General features: G+C 38.2%; 1 long non-coding RNA gene across 5 annotated transcripts in view; it reads right to left on the reverse strand.

Annotated features, from left to right (window-relative positions):
- The window catches only part of LOC138145023 (uncharacterized), a 328,164-nt gene extending 309,024 nt beyond the window's left edge, over positions 1-19,140 (reverse strand). For 3 of the 5 annotated variants that reach the window (XR_011164085.1, XR_011164084.1, XR_011164083.1), the window contains exons 1-2: positions 18,735-19,140; positions 17,995-18,191 (exon numbers count right to left, since the gene is read on the reverse strand). This is a non-coding gene — a long non-coding RNA (uncharacterized lncRNA). Of the gene's footprint in view, positions 1-17,704; positions 18,192-18,734 lie in introns of those variants that run through there. The other 2 variants (XR_011164082.1, XR_011164081.1) reach the window with 2 other exon arrangements.
- Between the last annotated feature and the right edge of the window lie 293 nt (positions 19,141-19,433).

Below are 19,433 nucleotides of genomic sequence, written 5' to 3' on the forward strand. Positions count from 1 at the left end.
TATTTCATTGAATGACCATATTTTCCTCTGAAACATCATACTCAGTTTTGCTGGGTAGGTGATTCTTGGTTTTAGTCCTAGCTCCTTTGACCTCCAGAATATCATACTCCAAGCCCTTTCATCCCTCAATATAGAAGCTGCTAGGTCTTGTGGTATCCTGATTGTGTTTCCACAATACTCAAATTGTTTCTTCCTTACTGCTTGCAGTATTTTCTCCTTTACCTTTTAACTCTGGAATTTGGTTTTCTTTGGAGTTTTCTTTTTTTGGATCTCTTTCAAGAGGAGATCCATCAATTCTTTCAATTTCAATTTTGCCCTCTGGTTCTAGAATATCAGGGCAATTTTTCTTGATAATTTCTTGAAAGATGGTATCTAAGTTCTTTTTTTGATCATGGCTTTCAGGTAGTCCAATAATTTTTAAATGATCTCTCCTGGATTTATTTTCCAGGTCAGTGTTTTTTCCAATATTTCACATTGCCTTCTATTTTTTCATTTGTTTGGATCTGTTTTATAGTATCTTGATTTCTCATAAAGTCATTAGCTTTCAATTGCTGCAGTCTAATTTTGAAGGAATTATTCTCTTCGCTGAGTTTTTGAAATTCTTTTTCTGTCTGGCAAATTTGGCTTTTTAAGGCATTCTTCTCCTCATTGAGTTTTTGGGCCTCTTTTGCCATTTGAGTTAGTCTATTTTTTAAGGTGTTTTTTTCTTCAATGTATCTTTGGGTCTCCTTTAGCAGTCTGTTGACTCGCTTTTCATGATTTTCTTGCATCATTCTCATTTCTCTTCCCAATGTTTCCTCCACTTCTCTTACTTGATTTTCAAAATCCTTCTTGAGCTCCTCCATGGTCTGTGAGCAGTTCATATTATTTTTGGAAGATTTTGTTGCAGGACTCTGACTTCATTGTCTTCCTCCTGTTCCATATTTTGATACTTTTTGTCCCCAAAAGAGGATTCTATGGTCTGATTGTGCTTTCTCTGCTTGCTCATATTGCCAGCCAATTACTTGGCTTTTGAGCTCTTTGCCATGGTATAACTCTGCTTCCAGAGTGGAGAGAGCTTTGTCCCAAATCACTGGGGTTTTTGCAGTTGCTATTAAGAGGGTGCCCTCCTTGCAACCCCCACAAGCTCTGGCACATTGGCCACACACCCCAGGACCACCACCTAAGTCTGTGATCCAGATCTAAGCATGTTAAAGCAAAAGTGATTACTCTCTGAGTGGTTGCTTGGTCCCCCTACAATCTGCAGGCCAGGAGCTCCAGAGGCAGCCTCAGGTCAGCAGATGAGGCTGTCACCCTGCCTCCACCACCTCTCACCCGGGTGCAGGGGCTGGACCAAGCTCTTCTGTCTGCTTGTTCCAACAGAGTTCCACACTGCCCTTTTACCTTGTCTTTTGTGTTTCTGGGTTGAGAAATCTGGAAACTGACACAGCTGCTGGTGATTCACTCTCCTGAAGTCTGCTCCCACTGCAGCTCGTCGGGTTTGCCCCTGCGGCTCAGGAGGGACTGTGCTTGTCTTCCAGCTCAGTGCATTAGACCTTACCTGTTGGCCTGCCAGGCTGCTTTCTCGGAGAGATTTGTTTCTCTCTGTCACTTTGTGGGTTCTGTAGCTCTAAAATTTGTTTAGAGTCATTTTTTTACATGTATTGGAAGTGATTGGAGCAGGAGCTCACTGCAAATTTGTGCTTCTACTTTGCCATTTTGGCTCTGCCCCACCCCACCCCCAGACACTTAACACAAAACTAGTTGTATGAATGTGGGCAAGTCATTTAACCCCAACTGCCTGCCTTCCCCCCTCCAGAAAGCAAAAAATAAAAATGCAAGTATGAGGTCTAAGTAAATCATCCCACATAATTTAAATTGTCCCAGTTCATATACTCTTGCCTTCCTTTTCAACTAGTAACCAAATTCCACTGTTCTCTCCAGTCTATGGCTGGGTTAATACAGGAAAGACACTGTTGGTGCTTTCTCCACTGCCAGCCATTATCATAGATGATTTGATTGGGGGATGGTTTAGGAGAGGAGAAGGGAACCTGTAGCCCTGAGGGTACATATGGCCCCCTAGGTCCTCAAGTGTAGCCCTTTAACTGAATTCAGACTTCACAGAATAAATCCTCGAGACCACAGGTTCCCTACCCCTGGTTTAGGAAGTTACTACCTCTTTACTTTGGCAATGTATCAGTAAGCATCTGCCTCAAATATAACCATGTAATGTTCCTCACAACCATATACTTATATTGAAAAAAAAGCACTGAAAACAAACAAAAAAAACAATAGGGGGGATAGAGTTTACTATGATTTTTAATTCTATTGACTCCTCTACTTGTAGCCAAGACTGACCCCCTCCAAGACCCAGGTTGTGTACCAGATACCAATTTGCTTGACTGCCTTACTCCAATATTTGTCCTTCTAGCTCACTTGTCCTTAACTCCTATGGTAAAACACCATTTCAGGAATCTGTGTGTCCTAAGGAAAGTTACTTTTGCAAGCAGCATTTCTAATATTGTTCTTATGGGGAAAGTTGTATAGCCATAAGGGTACCCACTTGTTGATTCACTTCTCTTTGGATCTCTACTTCAAGACTCATGAGCTCTCCTTTATTATAAAATCTTAAGGGGAAAAAAAATCCCCAGTGTACTTTCAGGTATAAAATTAGAACTCCCTTTTAATTCCCCAGCTTTTGGATAAGTATGAGGAAGGGGAAGTCAGATGATAAAAATACATCCAGTTACTCTAGATCAGAAATTAAAACTAAACCAAGCTCATGCCAGTTTCTTGCTAGGAGTTCCAGTGGAGACCAAAATCAAAACGTAACTGAGAAAAGATATAGTGTGAATAGAAAATCTCCCAGAGTAATCAGGGAATATGTTTTCAGCTACTTTTTTTTTTCCCTGACAGTACAGTTTTGTTTTCTCACATCAATGAGCTAGAATAAAATGTGAATCCCATGATCAAGTTGGCAGAAGTCATGCACCCTACCTGGATGCTTGCAAATTGTAAATCACTACTTTACAAGGATTTAACTTTTCCTTTTCCAAAATAATCAAATGTAGTGGTGAGGGGCCACTAATCATGACAAAAAATATACTGCAAATTCTTTCTTTCAGTGCCAAGCCCAATAAGTTCTCTGAGTGAAATTAAATGCACGATCGTATTCCAAACCACAATTTCCCTTGGGGATGTACAAATCTCAAGTGGGGGGCTGAAAGGCCAGTTGTATAGAGCCCATGGTTCCACCCATTTTTTCAGGGTATTTTTTTTCTTCTTAAACTACTGCATGCAGTATAAATTGCTTCAGCCCACTCAGCTTTCCAACCTTAGTAATAAAATAAATGTCTTCATACTTTCCACATTCCACCTCTAAGAAATGGGCCAATCCATATCTTCCCATAGTTTCTCACAGTTTTTTGTTTGTTTATTTTTAAAGATTCTCTCAAACTCTAGGAAAGAAGGAGAAAAAAGGGGGATAGTGAATCTGTTTTGTTGAAAGCAATTATTGGCTTTCTCTCATATCTGTGCTATCACAGGAATTAGGGATGGAAAAGATACATGAGGTCATCTTGTCAATCCCCTGCCAGTATAACTTTGTTCCCCACAGTACATTATCTCCTCCGAGAGTTTTTAATATGCACATAGGGTAGCCAATGATAACATATTTTCATTTCTATGTTTTTTTTTAAGTAGTTTTTATTCTATCCAGTCTTCAACAAGCCATTTCAAATGATGATCTGTGACCTCTCACAGGGCATTTTTGACTGACCATAAAGAATTAAAACAACATTTGTGTTATCCAGCAACTATGTTCCATAAGATCAGCATGGAAGCATCTTTAAAATAAATAAATAAACGAAAGCAGCATCTAGTTCCAAGGACTAGAATGTTAAGTGTATAAGTGTTTTTCACTGGAAGTCTTTTATATATACAGTTCATTATGCTATAAATATAGATCTATTTGTATGTATATATGTACACCAGCAAAGCACACACATGCACATATACCTTATTACTCCCAGAATTTCCTATTTCCTAAAAGTTGTGCCAAATGCCACATAATTCAGGAAGTTGTGATTCAAAATATTTAAGGTTGCATTTCTCACAATTTTCTTCTTATCTTTCATAAGATGCACATTTTAAATGTCAACTTACATATGGAAATGTTTAATTTCAAGGAGGCTGCTCCATCAGGAAACTCTTAAAAATCTTCTCCAAGAGTTTCTTTTCTCTCCCCACCCCCAACCCCATATTAAGAGAATGCTCCTGTTCACTTCTTACCTGCTAATTCCAGAGACATAACCACCTACTGGCAATCTTCTTTAAAAGAAAAGAGGTACAACCTAAGAACATCACACAAAGAAAACACCCTTCAAAAGAACTCTGAAATGTTTTATACTTTGCTGCATTGTTTCCCAAAACCATTATGAGGTTATAATGGAATTTGTGCTTCTTGCTAGCATTCTACCTTATGTAAGGCATCCTGTCAGGGGTAATGAGATAAACATGTTCAAGTCTTGTCAGAGCTTAAATTGCTAGTATCTGTCTGGATTTCAAGTCTAGCACGTTTTCATTTTTAAAATTTGATTTCAAGTCTTGTAGATAAAGGAAGATTTACCCCTGGCAAACCTTTTTTTTATCCTTTTGATGCTGGTTTTGTCACAAGAAAAACTAAGGAGTCACAGGAAGTCATTTAAGTCTCTCCTGTCAATGTTCTCCCAACCCTTCCAAAAACAAATGATTCCTAACTTACTACAAGGTGTCCCATATGTCATAATGGAAAAAGTACTTGATTTAGAGGCAGAGGACCTGGGTTCATATTTTGCCTATTACTTACTACCTATGTAATTTAGGTATTTCCTTTAACCTCTCTGGGTCTTAATTTTCTCACTCATAAACTAAAGTGCTTCAATTAAATGGCCTCCAAGGTCCTTTCCAGCTCTAAGATCCTATGACCCAGAGGAGACAGGAATATGGTTTAAAGGCAGCACTGTTGATGTGTTTATAAAACTGAGGTCCTGTTGTGTAATGTGGTTTTATTTAAAAGAACATAAGAAATTCTCATCAAAATAAATACGATATGAGAGAACGAACGATTAGACTTATTCTGTGAGGCTCTGACATGGATGGAATAATAAGAATTGTTGTTATTAATCTTTATTAGTGTTATTATTACTATTCTTATTACATGGCATTTTAAGGTTTGCAAAGCACTTTACATATCCTTTCATTTGACATTCCTAACAATTCTGTGAGATAGGCATGGAAAGGACCAAAAGTGGAAGGAGGGAAATATGGTGCCAGGAAGCTCTTGGACAAGGTAGAGAACTTGATAAGTGAGGGTGAGGAATAAGGATAAGAAGTCATAACTATGAACACCTCTGTGGGGCTTGATGCTTTGCAAATAGAGGGCAGGATCATGCTGTTCAGTCATTTAGTCATGTCTAACTCATTGTTACGCCATAGACCTTGCATTCCAACACTGTCCACGTGGTTTTCTTGGCAAAGATACTCGAATGATTTGCCATTTCCTTCTACAGTGGATTAAGGCAAATAGAGGCTAAATGATTTGCCCAGGGTCACACAGCTAGTATGTATCAGAGGTCAAATTTGAACTCAGGTCTTCCTGACTCCAGGCCTAGCACTTTATCCATTGAGCCACCTAGCTGCCTCTAATAAAGCTCACAGTATAACAGATTTCCAGTTGAAAAGAATCTTGGGAGGTGATCTGATCCAATTCTTTCATTTGACACATGAAGAAACTGAGTCATAGGAGAGTTAAGTAATCTAGCCAAAATTACACAGTGAGGAGCAAAGTCAGACTTCATACCCCTAGTTCCTCTTGTGCCAGATCTCCACTGAACATCAAGAAGTGATATTACTGGGGCGGCCAGGTAGCACAGCGAGTAAGAGCACCGGCTCCAGTGTTGAGATGACCTGGAGATCGAATCCTGGGCTCAGACACTTAGCACCCACCCAGAAACACCTGGCCGTGTAACCTTGAGCAAGTTACTTAACCCAGTTGCTTAGGGGCGGCCAGGTGGCTCAGCGAGTAAGAGCACCGGCTCCAGTGTCAGGATGACCTGGATCAAATCCGGGCTCAGATACTCAGCACCACACCCAGAAATAATAACTGGCCATGTAACCTTGAGCAAGTTACTTAACCCCGATTGCTTAAAAAAAAAAAAGAAGTAATATTACTTCTCTGAATCTCATTTTCTTTATTTATGAAATGAAAGGCTTAATAAAGAGGATATGAAAGGTAACTTCCAGCTCAAAGATCTATGATTATTATAAAGGAAATCAGCTTTGGAAGAATTTAGAGATATGATCAATGCAATGATAAATCACAAGATGAGAGGACTGAAGGATAAAACATACCACCAACTTCCTGTCAGAGACCCGAGGACTTAAAATCCAGAATGAGACGTGTTTTGGGACAAGGTCAATATGAGAATTTGATTTGTTAGACTAGGAATATTTGTCATGAAGGTTTTCTTCTCTTTTGGGGGGGGGGTCAGTTTTTAATGGGAAATGAGAGATGAAGATATGAAAATAATATTTTAAAATTTAATTAATTTAAATTAAATAAAAATTTTAAAATAATTTTGAAAAGAAAATCAATGAACAATAACTACAATCTGAACCCAGGTCTCACACTCTCCCGTCTGACCTTTCCACTTCAGAGGCTAGCTCAGGTTTAACATACTGTGCCAACATTTAAAGTATCCTAGCATTCTTTGATCCTGTCTGATCTGACTTTACTATATGGATTCAACAAGATGTACTGATTGCCCTCCTATGACCTGAAGCAACTTTGTGTGGAGAGCATCTGAGATAAAACTCTCACAACGAAGGGAGTAAGATCATATGGAAAATTCCTGTGACTTCACCAGGCTTAGCCCCTTGGTGACAGCATCTCTCACACCTCAGCTCTTTCCACCACTATATTCTTCTTCACTTACTGCCTCTCAATGGCTTCACAGAGTGGCCGTCTGCAGCTTCAAAGCAGAACAGTCCACCCACACAGGATCATAGAAATTAGAGACAGAAAACTCCCATTAGGTCATCCGGGACACACCTCTACCAGGGAAAGGAACCTCCACTCCCCCTCACCCCCATTCTCCTGCTCTGGTTTTGAAAATGTGGCTGTGCTTTACTGGTTCCTGTATATGGTTTGAATAAGAGTTTATAAGCATTCTGGGATTCTTTAAGACTAAAGGTGCCACATAAAGTTATATTGCTATTTTGTTTATTATAAAGTTGTGTGTGTGTGTGTGTGTGTGTGTGTGTTAATCTGTTTGGGAACAGTCACAAGAAGACTTCTGAAACAGGAAATTATACCAGTCTGCCTTTTGACCTGACTTTAATCATAATTGATTGTAAACTGCTCAAAAGCTGACTGATTGATGTACTAAGCATCCCAATGTAAATGTGTACTATAAAAATTAGTTCTGTAAACAATTAAAATATTGTTTACAGTTTTGTGTGTTAATTACTGCTAATTTATTTGCCCACATTTTCTGTGAGTTACTGTATACCCTGTGTATATATTTATTTATTGTCAATGTAAACTCTGTTTATTTTTAATCATATAACAATGCTTCAGTGCCTTTGGATATGAGACCTTACAACTGTTAGTTTGCTAAATGTTGTTTTTTCTAGTTTGTTTGTTTGTTTGCTTCATTGTGTTTTACCATACAGATTTAAGTCCAATATTACTTCTGGTGACAAGAAGCCCAGCTGATTAACACAAATGTCAAGCCCAACTGGGGATTCAACCCAGACCCTTGGCTACTATCCAAGCACTCAACTGGCTCAATGACAATTCCATTATTCTTGTTTAGCAAGGGAAAAGGGGAAGAAAAAGATGTCAAAGGCCAGTCACTAGGACTGGAGCCCTAGATCAGAGTTAGCAGGACTTTGTAAATGTGCTAGGGTTTTCTTATAAGTGACCTAGTGTAATCTAATTTACTTGCACAATGGGCCAAAGAAACATACAATGAATAATATTCTGCCCATTTTATAGAGAGGAAAACTTCTGCAGAGGAACAAAACTATGGCTCACACCATCAATGAGAGAGTCAAGAAAAAAACCCAAATGTCTTCTCTAAATTACAGGCCAGTATTTCTCCTACAAGTCTAAATTTTATTAATTAATCACTAATAAAATGGATTGTAAAGCACTCTGCAAAACACAGAGTGCTGTAAAAATATTTAATAGCTATAAAATCCTACAGGGTATCCACTCCCCTCCCTTTATTCTGTCACTATAGCTTTAAAGGAAAGAATTGTCACGCTATATGCTGGAGGCTTGCTATAAATTTCTTAAGTGGTTGCTGTCATTTGAGGAAACATGACCATTTACTTCTTCATCGGCGAAGTCTTGCAAACCAAGCTTATTTTCCTGATTAAAAAAAAAATAGGAAAATCCACCAATCGTCAGGGGTTAAAGAACTCTGGTCACATGGAGAAAGTTTTGAGTAAATGCTATGTCTGTCCTGTGGCAGGACTGACACTATACTATACAGGGACCCAGATGTGTCCCATGATCTGAAATAAGCTTAACCTTCTAATGGTTCTCATTGAAATGGATGAGGCCCTAAAAGATGGTTGGAGGCAGATGTTCACTACCTAGCAAACTCTAATCTCCAGTTATTAGGAAAACTATGACAATCCTTCAGTATAACAAATGAAAAGGGGACTTTTGGGATGAATGTCTAATGAAGAGAAAATTGCCAACATGCCTTTTTGGATAAGCTTAGGAGAAAAGGAGTCCTGTCTAAGCTAGTTAAAAATCATTAAGAGGAGGTAGGATAGATATCTGAAGAACAAGAAAAAGAGGTATTTTCAAGCAGTCTTTAAAAGTATCAAGGAAAAAAAAGAACAAGCCCAGCAATGAAGGAGCAAACCTGGAAAGACCATGAGGTAGGCACCATTTCTAGCTGCTGCACATGGAGTGGGCTTAACCTATGAAGTGACCTGCTAGAAATTCTGGAGCTCTGTCAAGAGTGAGTATTCCAGATGGTGACTTTTCATAGTGTAGGTGAGCGATCTTGGAGTCAGTAAAAGTGGAGAGACATCTGCCGTGCTGAAACCCACAGACCTAAAGCTGGAGGGAGTCTTTAACTAGCCCCATAGAGCATCAGAGCTAGAAAAGATTTAAAGATGGCAGAGTAAAACCATCTCATTTTACTAATGGAGAAAGAAATCGAGGCCCCCACATTTTCTGGGAACAATGTGGCCGAGCTCAGTCAGACGAATGGTGGAGTTGGTACTGCTATAGAAATCTGCTATGTTCTCTGCTGTCCTTATGCAAAACGATTGCCCAAGCTGACAGCAACAATGACATCTATATAGTGCTTTATGATTGGCATAGTGTCATACACACACATAAAAATCACATTTGAGCTTCAAAGCAATGTAGCAACGTTGTATTATATCCATTTTTTCAGATGCAGAAAATAATGTTCATAAAGGTTAAGTGATTTGCCCATTCTCACATGGCTAGTAAGTGTGAGAAGAGGGCTTGGAACCTGGGTCTTCCCAACACTAAACCCAGCACCATACTACTCTATATACTACTCTGCTTCCTAGTAGACAATGATTTCAATTGCAATTATGATCATGACAATGGCTAATGTTTATATAGCACTCTAGTTTATAACCCTAGAATCTGTCTTTCTCTTTTATGTGACACACACCCCAGCCACACGCACCCAGGGCTTGCAAAGTGCCTTACAGATTATTTCATTTGACTCTTACAACAATGCTAGGGGGTAGGTGTTGTTCTTTACTTGTTGTTCAGTCCTGTCACACTTTTGTGACCTTGTGGACCATAACATGCCAATATTGGCAGGGGGTTTTCTTGACAAAAATGCTGGAGTTGTTTACCATTTCCTTCTCCAGTGGATTAAAACAAACAGGTTTGAGTGACTTGCCCAGAGTCACACAGTTAAGTATCTGACGTTGCATTTGAACATAGGTCTCAGCACTCTATCCATTGAGAAACCTAGCTGCCTCAATTCCCATTTACAAGATGAGGAAACTAAGGTTAAGAGAGGTTAAGTGATTTGCTCAGGGTCTTACAGATATTAAGGGGCTAGTGAGGTAGACTGTGAACTCAGGTTTTCCTGACTTTATGTCTGGCAGCACTCTATCCACTCTGCCACCTACTGCTTAAATGTTTTGTCAAAGATCAGAAAGTCAAAATAGATGCTTATTGATTGAGATTTCACAGTGTTCTTAAACTTCTTTCAAGTTTCAGAGTAACTTTAACTTTTTGGAAGAAAAGTACCTTTTCCTCTTTTGATATTTTTTAACTAGTAAACTATTCCTTAAAGCTGTTTCCTAAGGTTCCCATTTTTCTCCTTCCCCAGTTCAGTTTAATGAATGTGAATGGACTTTATTGAACTCATCTATTGTGACACTCAAACTAATAAGGAGGTGAGAAGTAATTATTCATGAGGAGTATTTCTGCTAAAATTATAAATCAAGGTACCCTGGACTAATTTCCAGTTACTCACCATCATCCAAAGACTATTAGAACAATGAATAGTGAAGAGCCATATTGACTCCCATCACTCAATACCCTTATTCAGAACTTCATGTGAATTAACTCTGGGAACAAAACATTTCTGCATTTATGATCATTTGATTACCGATATCGATCATTGTCTACAGACAACCCCTCTATGCTTCACTCTGGATATATATTTATATGTGGTAATTTGGTACTCAACAGGGTGATGGCAAGCTATCTAAAAAAAAAAGGGAATTGCCTACTGATACATTTTATATAACTAATTTCCAGGCCATTTTATTCCCTAAATGTAGGCTTTATGTCACTAGTATTCTAATGAAATCTTCTTGCCTCAGAGTTTGAATTCCATGCAATTTAATTCAACTTAATTCCACAAAGATTCGTTAATATGAATTTTTCCCCCATCATCTGCCCCAGCTTACCTATTAAGGTCATTAATTACCCATTACTATAATCAGTATACATTTGGCAATACACCTTCTAGTTAATCTCTCTCTCTCTCTCTCTCTCTCTCTCTCTCTCTCTCTCTCTCTCTCTCTCTCTCTCTCTCTCTTCTCCTATTTCACTATACACACCCCCAACTACTGCTGGACAATGGGTATCCTTACTGTGTTTCTGGTAGCACAAAGAGTTAAATCATTTGCCCAAGGTCACTCAATCAGTATGTGTCCATGATGGGACTTTAGCTCAGGTATTTCTGACCTCAAGATGGACTATACCATGCTACTTTTGTTGACCCTTTTAAACCCGATAGTTTATGAAGGATAATGAATGGATTGCCTCTATACCTTCTGGTTTTCCATTAGTAATAAAATTATTTCAGTACATCTAGACAAGGACCCCAAGAGCATTGGATGGAACCCCTCTGGTGGATTTGTGGGAAGAAAAGGGTCAAATCCTGTATGAGAAGGTGTGGACTATGACTTCATCTTTAGAGGTATGGTTTATATTGATCACAGATCCATCAAATAATTAAAGACATATTATTTTAGCAACTTAAGTATTTTAATTCTAAATGCTAATGTTACATGTTTACTGGTAATAATTTTTCTTCAGGTCAACACAAAGTTTGCAGACTAAATTATTCACCTATGAAACTATTAATAAAACAGCATTTAAAAATCAATTCGCTTATTCCCTAAGTCCAATAAACTGGTTGTCTGACAAACTATTATGACACAACAATGGCTGGACATTCTTCTTCTTCACACTGAGGTTTGAGGAAAGAGAAGTCTTAGAGGGGAAAGGAAAAGGAAAATATACACGCCTCTAGTCCTGCTCTGGAAACAAATGCAAACCACGCCAGGAACTTTAACTCTGCTCCCTTCCTTCTACGCCTCTTCAGAAATGCTCCTGTGAGATTGGTAATTTCCCATTTAAACTATGTTCATAGAAACAAACTTTGCGAATATAACACCCACGTGATCTATATGTTACTCAGAGAAAGCATATCATTGCTTAACATTGCTCAGTTTTAATAAAACTCCATCTTTTTAAGCTCTGTTTTGGAGTATTCCAGTTCCACTGCTGCTTTGAAGTAAACTCCCTGAACCAAAGTAAAATAAAATACATTGTTTATTTCACCACTATTTAAGAGTTAATGAAAGATTTGCACCTGTACAGCTGCTGAGGACTGAAACTAGCTCATGGAGTGAATGTGTTTTCTAGTTGAGACAGTTGTAAATGCCTTGAGTAAAAACACTGAGGACTGCTAATGGATAGGTTTATTTTAAAGCATGCCATCTGCTATCAATCATAGAGAAGTATAGGAAGCAAGTTTGGCCGGGCTCCCTCCTTGGGAGCCTGATAAAGATAGGGCTCCGGTACTCTGGAACATTTAGTCCCCAAGAGAATAAAACATCAAACCTACTCAGCAGCTCCACTAACAATAATAAAAATGCCTCTGCCTAAAGGTGACATTCGGAATTTACGATTATTTGTGTCTATAAAGTGTATTCTTTGGCTCCTGACTCATTCTGACTGTCTCACTACAAGAACAATGCATTAAGCCTGCCTGAAGTAAATGGAAATCCTATCCTTTTATTAAACCAGCAGCCAGTACCTGAGATGTTCAAGCGCCCTACAGGAGCACCATTGAAGGTCTGTGGCTCTGCTGGGTTCCTTCTTTAAGATTTTTAGCAAGAAAAAGCCCAATAAGCACTGCTTTAATACACGGAGAGTAAATATGTTTCCTCCAGTAAATTATGTTTGGAAGTCTACTGATTCCAAAAGACTGGCAAGTGAAGATATGGGGTACTCACTCCAACATCTTCTATTATGTGCCCTTTACAATCATGTTAGGAAAATAAATATTACAGTGTGCTTCAGAGAAACTGAGAAACAGTTGCACACACAATGATTTATGTCATCTAAGCTATATGGACCTAACATGTTTTCAGGAGGACAAACATTATTTCCTCTGCAATTTTCCAGCTGCAGAATCATAACCAATATTGTTTTCATAAATGGATCCCAAAGTATTTTTTGAGAAATGCACAGCCTGGCTTATTAAAAGGGCTGCCTGCTGAAATCCTCAGTGGATGAAATGAGTTGTGGTGGCTCTGACTTTTTGCATGGCGTATAATGTTAGTCTTCTGTCTCAAATCCATGGCTTAGTTAAATTCGACTGTAAGCCTGGAAAATGGAGCTGTGAGTGCTTAGGGAAAAACCACCTGGCCAGTAAGCTCAGGAGCCTAATTAAAGTTAATAGAGAAATTAAAAGTGGGAAACATTGGAACAGTAGCAGCAAGGGGAAAAATTGTATAAGGAGATAGAAATTCAGGGCAAAAGCAACTTGCTTGTGCAGGAGAGAGGGGGATGTGTGTGTGTGTGTGTGTGTGTGTGTGTGTGTGTGTATTTTTGATCTTGCTAGCAATAGCTCCCTCTTGATATGGACGGCGGGGGGGGGGGGGAGCAAAGGAATTGGAAGCAAACAACTCGTTTTACATCCTGTGTGATATTTTGTAGTTCTAAGATTAATAAGGGAGTAAAATAAAATTGAAATTAAGGAAATCATGAGTTCAATGTAAACAGTAAGACTTGTAGATATTCATTCAGTTAACAAGTATCTATTGATTGCCAGTCAGGTACTCACATTATGTTAAGCTTCAAGAAGACAGAAGAAATATCAGATACTGCCATTGTCCTCAAGAAATTTACCATTTAGTTGAAGAGGCTGGATTAACAGAGACTTGAAGAAATTAGAGAATTGTACAAGTGTGGAGAGTATAGCTAAATTGGGGTGGGTGTGGGGGTGAAACAGGGCAAAGGTCACCAGAATTGCCAGCTTCAACATCATTTTCAGTCCTGGGCTGATAATCATAACAACCAAGATCATTATGGGAGTTGACCCAACTCTCTCCAGTTTTTGTTTTTTTTTGTTTTTTGTTTTGCTAAGTGGGATCCTCTGGCACAAAGTAGACCCAGGTGAACAACTCTGAGGTAATTTAAAATAATTTTGGATTATAACTTACATAAGAGTTTGGAACTGGGAGAGTCTTGAGTGGCATCATAGGAAAAGTACATATTTCAAAAGATAGACTTAAAATATGTAAGTTCTCAACAAACTGACTGGGTACGTGTGGTTGGGGTGTGTGTCACATAAAAGATAAAGACAGAGTCTAGGGTTATAAACTAGAGTGGGCAGACATTTACTCATATAGATAAGAACTCATATCTCATTTGAAGAACAGTAGCTCAGCAAAGATGTTCAAAGAGAACAGAAATACCTACTAAAGAGAAGCTCAGCAACAAACAAATGAGAGCAGGGTGATAATCTCACCAGAAGACATTGTTGCCTTCTCAATGTAGGAGGCATGAGTGGCCCCTGCCATAAGTACTCTCTACGCTTACAAGCATATTCTCTGATTATGTGTGTTCCTTGTGAGTTTCTCCTTTCTCATTAGTAATATTATAACAAGTAGGATTGTGTATGGAGCACTTTTTTTTTTCATTTACTTTGCTATGCTATCTGATTAAATACCTTTTGCTTTAATGTATCTCCTGGTTGGATTAGTAAAATTAACACATTACTAATGGTTTTTGTAACATAGTTTTGAGTGGATTATAATCTGCAAAGCATCTCATACCAGTGGTAGCTATCTGGATATACATACAAGGTAGTATGTAACAAAATTCTAAATTATCTGATGTAAGATAACATGCTTGTAGAAAGAAGTTCAGATAGAGAAGAGCCATAAAGGATAGAAGAGTCAGGAACATGGAAGAGGCAAGAGTTGAGTGGTGAATTCATAATTTCTGTATAATGATAGAACTAATTTTAGTGTCTTTAAACTATAAAAGAATTAACATAAAATGTTAACCAGAAAATTGACTTAATTGATAGAGTGTCTTCATTTCTAATTATATATAGCATCAAATTAAACACCAATATATTCCATTCGCTTTGTATTTCTCATACGTGACTCTGCTCATCTAAATTTGCTTGATGATACATCTCAATGTTAATACCAGGATTTTTTTTTAGATTACCTGAAAAGCTTACCAAGAGTGCTATAAAATTTATAATCAGTACTTTCAGTTTTCTATTGAATGGCCAAATGTTGCTCCATGCTTCCTCTCTATTGTCTCTCAGTCTTTACAAGTATGGAAATACTCCTTATTTATGCCCTGAAGTATCTCTACTTTCCTTTAAAGCACAACTCATGTAGATGAGCACAACAATGTAGATCTTTCACTTTATCACAAATCATCTCTTACTCTTGGCCTTATCTGATGTTCCCAATTATCCACCCTCCCTCTTTTTGGAAACTAGTTTGTATTTCCTTGTATTTATTAACTTGTTAAACATTTTGCATTTTGCCAGTACAATATAAGCCCCTTGAAGGCAGAGGCTTTATTTTTGTGCTTGCATCCCCTATGCCTAGAAAAGTACCTTTTACTTAGTAGGAATTTGATAATATTTGTCAAAATGGGCTTAATGAGATCACCCTGGTGGCATTGCTGTGAATTGTTCCAGAGCTCTACATCTATTCCATTACTGTGTATACTAGAGCCGGCATTCTGAGAAGGCTACTGAGACACTGGATTTCACATCCCTGACCATGGGTTTTGTGGCCCTCTAAAGAAAAAAGTACAGTGATTGGGCCTGTGTTGCTTTGATTAGAAATCAGTGGCCATATCAGGAAGAGAAATACCTGAAGATTAGTATGGCAATTTGTTTCTCTAACTCTGAACCTTTTAATCTCTTCCCTTAAGTAAGCAGCCAAACATGAATATGGTAAATGAACTAAAACTACATTTACTAAGTAATTTTTAAAATATAGTAATGTTTTAAATAAAACTGTCAGATCATTAAAATATACTTAATACACATTATTCAGAACTCATTGCCTTAAATGTGCCATACTTAGAAATATCAGATATCCATTGCCTAAATCATTAGAGGGTTATAATAATTATCTTACTAGACATTATGTGAAGTCTTTATGCGGCGTATTTATTATATATGGACTACATAATATGGGAAAGGGAAGAGTTTAAACAAAAACTTGTCCTCAATATGTTTCCAGGAAGCTTATTCTGTTTTGTAAAATAAAGTAGGCCTAAATTGAATGATTTAAATCCTTGTTGCCCATTTTAATTTGCTGTTGTATAGCTATAGAGCAGTATCTTTAATTATATCATTCATTCAACAAATATTAAGCACCTACCAGGTGCTAGGCATTACCTGTGGTGCTTTTGTTTATTAAAAATGGAAATTATTCATTTTGGAACATTTCCCTTATTCTCCCAAGCAGAAAATTCTTTTTTTTTTTTTAAGCCAAAAGGCAGATGCATAAATTGCAATGGGTTCAAAGACAGACATTGCTATAATTAATTTCAGGTAGGAGATACATACAAAATGTACAAATTGACTACTACTGCAGATTGGCCTTTTCAGGCATTATTCATCATAGAATCCCATACCATCAACAGCAACATCAGATGGAGGATGGTCATTTTAGAAGTGAAGCAACAAGCAAGAATAAATAAGGAAGTATGTTACTGATGTCCACATAAAGCAAATTGCTTTCTGTAGCAGAAACGGAACACTTCAGTTCAAGTCCCAAGTCTGCACTAATTTACTTATATGACTTGGAAAACATTGCTAGGTTAAAATCCCATACTGACTCTTCTTGTCTGTCTGATTACTGGAAAGTCACTTAAAGCACCATGTACTTCAGTTTCCTTATCTGTAAAATGAGGGGGCAGCTAGGTGGCATTGTAGATAGAGTGCTGGACCTGGAATCAGGAAGGTTTATCTTCCTGAGTTCAAATCTGACCTCAAACTCTCACTAGCTGTGTGATCCTGGGCAAATCACTTAACCCCGTTTGCCTCAGTTTCCTCTTCTGTAAAATGAATTGGAGAAGAAGTAAATGGCAAACTACCCTGACATCTTTGCCAAGAAAGCCCCAAATGGGATCACAAAGAGTTTGACACAACTGAAAACTGACCAACTAGATTTGATGACCTTTGAGGGACCTTCCAAATGGGGACCTAAGATCCTTAAAACTCCCCGGGCCTCCACGATTTCATCTTTAAAAGGTGAGATTTGAACTCGATTGCTTCTGAGATCCTTTCCATGTCTACATTTAATATCCTATGATTCTATGACCTCTGAGATTTCTTTCATCTCTATTACTCCTTTTCATCATATCTCACTTTAATAGGTACAGAAATAGAGCATTTCCATTTACTGAGTTTATGTTGTACTTGCAAAACCATCAGCAATGCTTCCTCATATGCAAGTGAGGCATTGATTTTGATATACATATGCATCTGTATGTATATATATATATGATGTACAAAATTTGGTAGATAAAATATTTTGAAATATTTCATGTCTTATAGAGGTGGTAGTATTTGCACATATTAGTGGGTTCCCTAAGGGATAGATGTGCAAGTTTTCCATCTCAAAATTCACCTTTCCCCTACAGAGCTTTCAAGTGTATCTGGAGGCTTAAAATTACCTTTCTCCCCCCGCCCCAATTTATGGCTATACATGTAAGAGGAGCCTCTCTGATGACAGCAAACAGACTTCTACTGACATCCACAATCAGGGAAAGAAGAACTTTCAGGGGCCACCTGGTAGCGAGCCAGCTGTCAAGAGACTGTGGAGAGTCTGAAAGGGAACTGCCCTTTGGAGAAAAGAGTTTCAAGAACAAGCAGTGTAGAGCAGTGGAGATCTTTCACTTTATTTAATGGGGGGGGGGGAGGGATGGAGGGGAGCAGAGGATGGCAAAGCTTATGCCAAGAAACAGGCTATTTTTTTTCAAAACCTAACAACAACAAAGAAACTTGCTAATTTTGCCAGCTAGGGAAAGGAACTACACTGCCAGTCAAAAGGTTCCATGTCCAACTCAGAGCTGGAATTGCTTTAACAAAAATTTCCCTCTTCAGCCACCTAAGTGCCTGTTGAATTAGGCAAAGAGCCAAGCTGGGGGAAGAAGCACTCACTTACATGAAACGTCCGTTTGCATTTGGATCTCAGTGGCCCGTTCCCATGTCATAGTAAAAAAAAAAAATGCTTCCTCTGCCTGGATGTTTGCAGGATGCCTCGGTTTTTGGAGGAAGTCAGATTCATATTCCTCTGCTGTTCAGGAGCTGCCACAGAGGAGCAAGCCACAGCCTTCCACATCAGAAACAGGCCATCCATGCCTAGGAAAAAAAAAAGAATATAAAAATATTTCTCGCCCACTCCTAGCCATGGTTTTGATGTTGAAAGAAACCTGTTGTGGTTTAAATGACTCGGTCAGTTCTTTTGGGATTTTCCAAAGTTTCCTATAAAAAGAAATCTGTGGGAAATGAGAGATTGCATAATCACTAACACATGCCAATTCATATAAACCTATTATCTTTTATGGCATTTTGTACCATATTGTCTCACCTCTCATGAACTACTATCTTCTGGAGTTTTTAACCTATTAAGTTACACAAAACACAATCGCTAATGCTTTCACTTCTAGGGAAGTATATTTCAAAAGAACAACATCCCCACAAAAGTTTGTGCCCATTTTTTTTAAAGAAGCAATGTGCCAAATAAACAAGCAAACAAAAGAACCACTTAATTGTCAGGATTGCCCTGGTGCTATAAGAAAAAGAACTTCTGATCTGATTTTCCCTATGTGATGCAATTCTCCACATCACCTGGTCAAAGTCCTCTGCTAATTGTCTCTTCCAATACCATGTTAATTTGCTCACCTTTCCAGGTGAAGCAGTTTTTCCATGTCCTGGAGAGGAAATCATCTTTAAAACAAGAGAAGAGCTTGAAAAAGTGATTAAAGTAAAGGTTCTGGCTGAAAAGAACAAAAAGGATGTGATTCATTTTTCTACCAGGCTGAAGATGACTGATGCTTGATCCTCAATTTATTTAAACAAGTTCTAGAGGCTAAAAATTCCTGAGACCACACAGTCATTGGCAGCAGAACAGGAATGATTATATAGCAGATCGTTCACAGTGATTCCATAGGTTTACCAGTTACTTAACGGTAGCACCAAGGATCTCACAGGAAAATGCATGTTAAATACAAAGCGGAGTCTTCCAAAAGCTATGTAACAGTCACTATCCTTTTGTGAAAAGTAGTGGTCAAAAGAAGTCCCTGATTGCCTGCCAAAGAGGCATCTGACAGTCCTCTGGTAGGATAACTCTCCACAGCTGTTACTCTGTAATAAGCTCAGAATATACCTATGGAATTCTAAGCTAATAATGGTATACTTGACACATGCATCATAAAATTCTAGTCAGGGCACTCAAGTACCACCTTCTGAAAGAGGCCTTTTATTCACCCCTCCCCAAATTGTGAATGTCCACTCCCTCACTAGCTACTTTTCATTTAAATATCTTCTAGTTGTATTTATTCTTCACCTGCATATGTATATACAGGTATTACATATACATGT

Source organism: Petaurus breviceps, unplaced genomic scaffold (genome assembly GCF_028583685.1).
Source record: "Petaurus breviceps papuanus isolate PSGF00001 unplaced genomic scaffold, PetGlider_PUasm1.0 90723, whole genome shotgun sequence".
NCBI classification, from domain to species: Eukaryota; Metazoa; Chordata; class Mammalia; order Diprotodontia; family Petauridae; genus Petaurus; species Petaurus breviceps.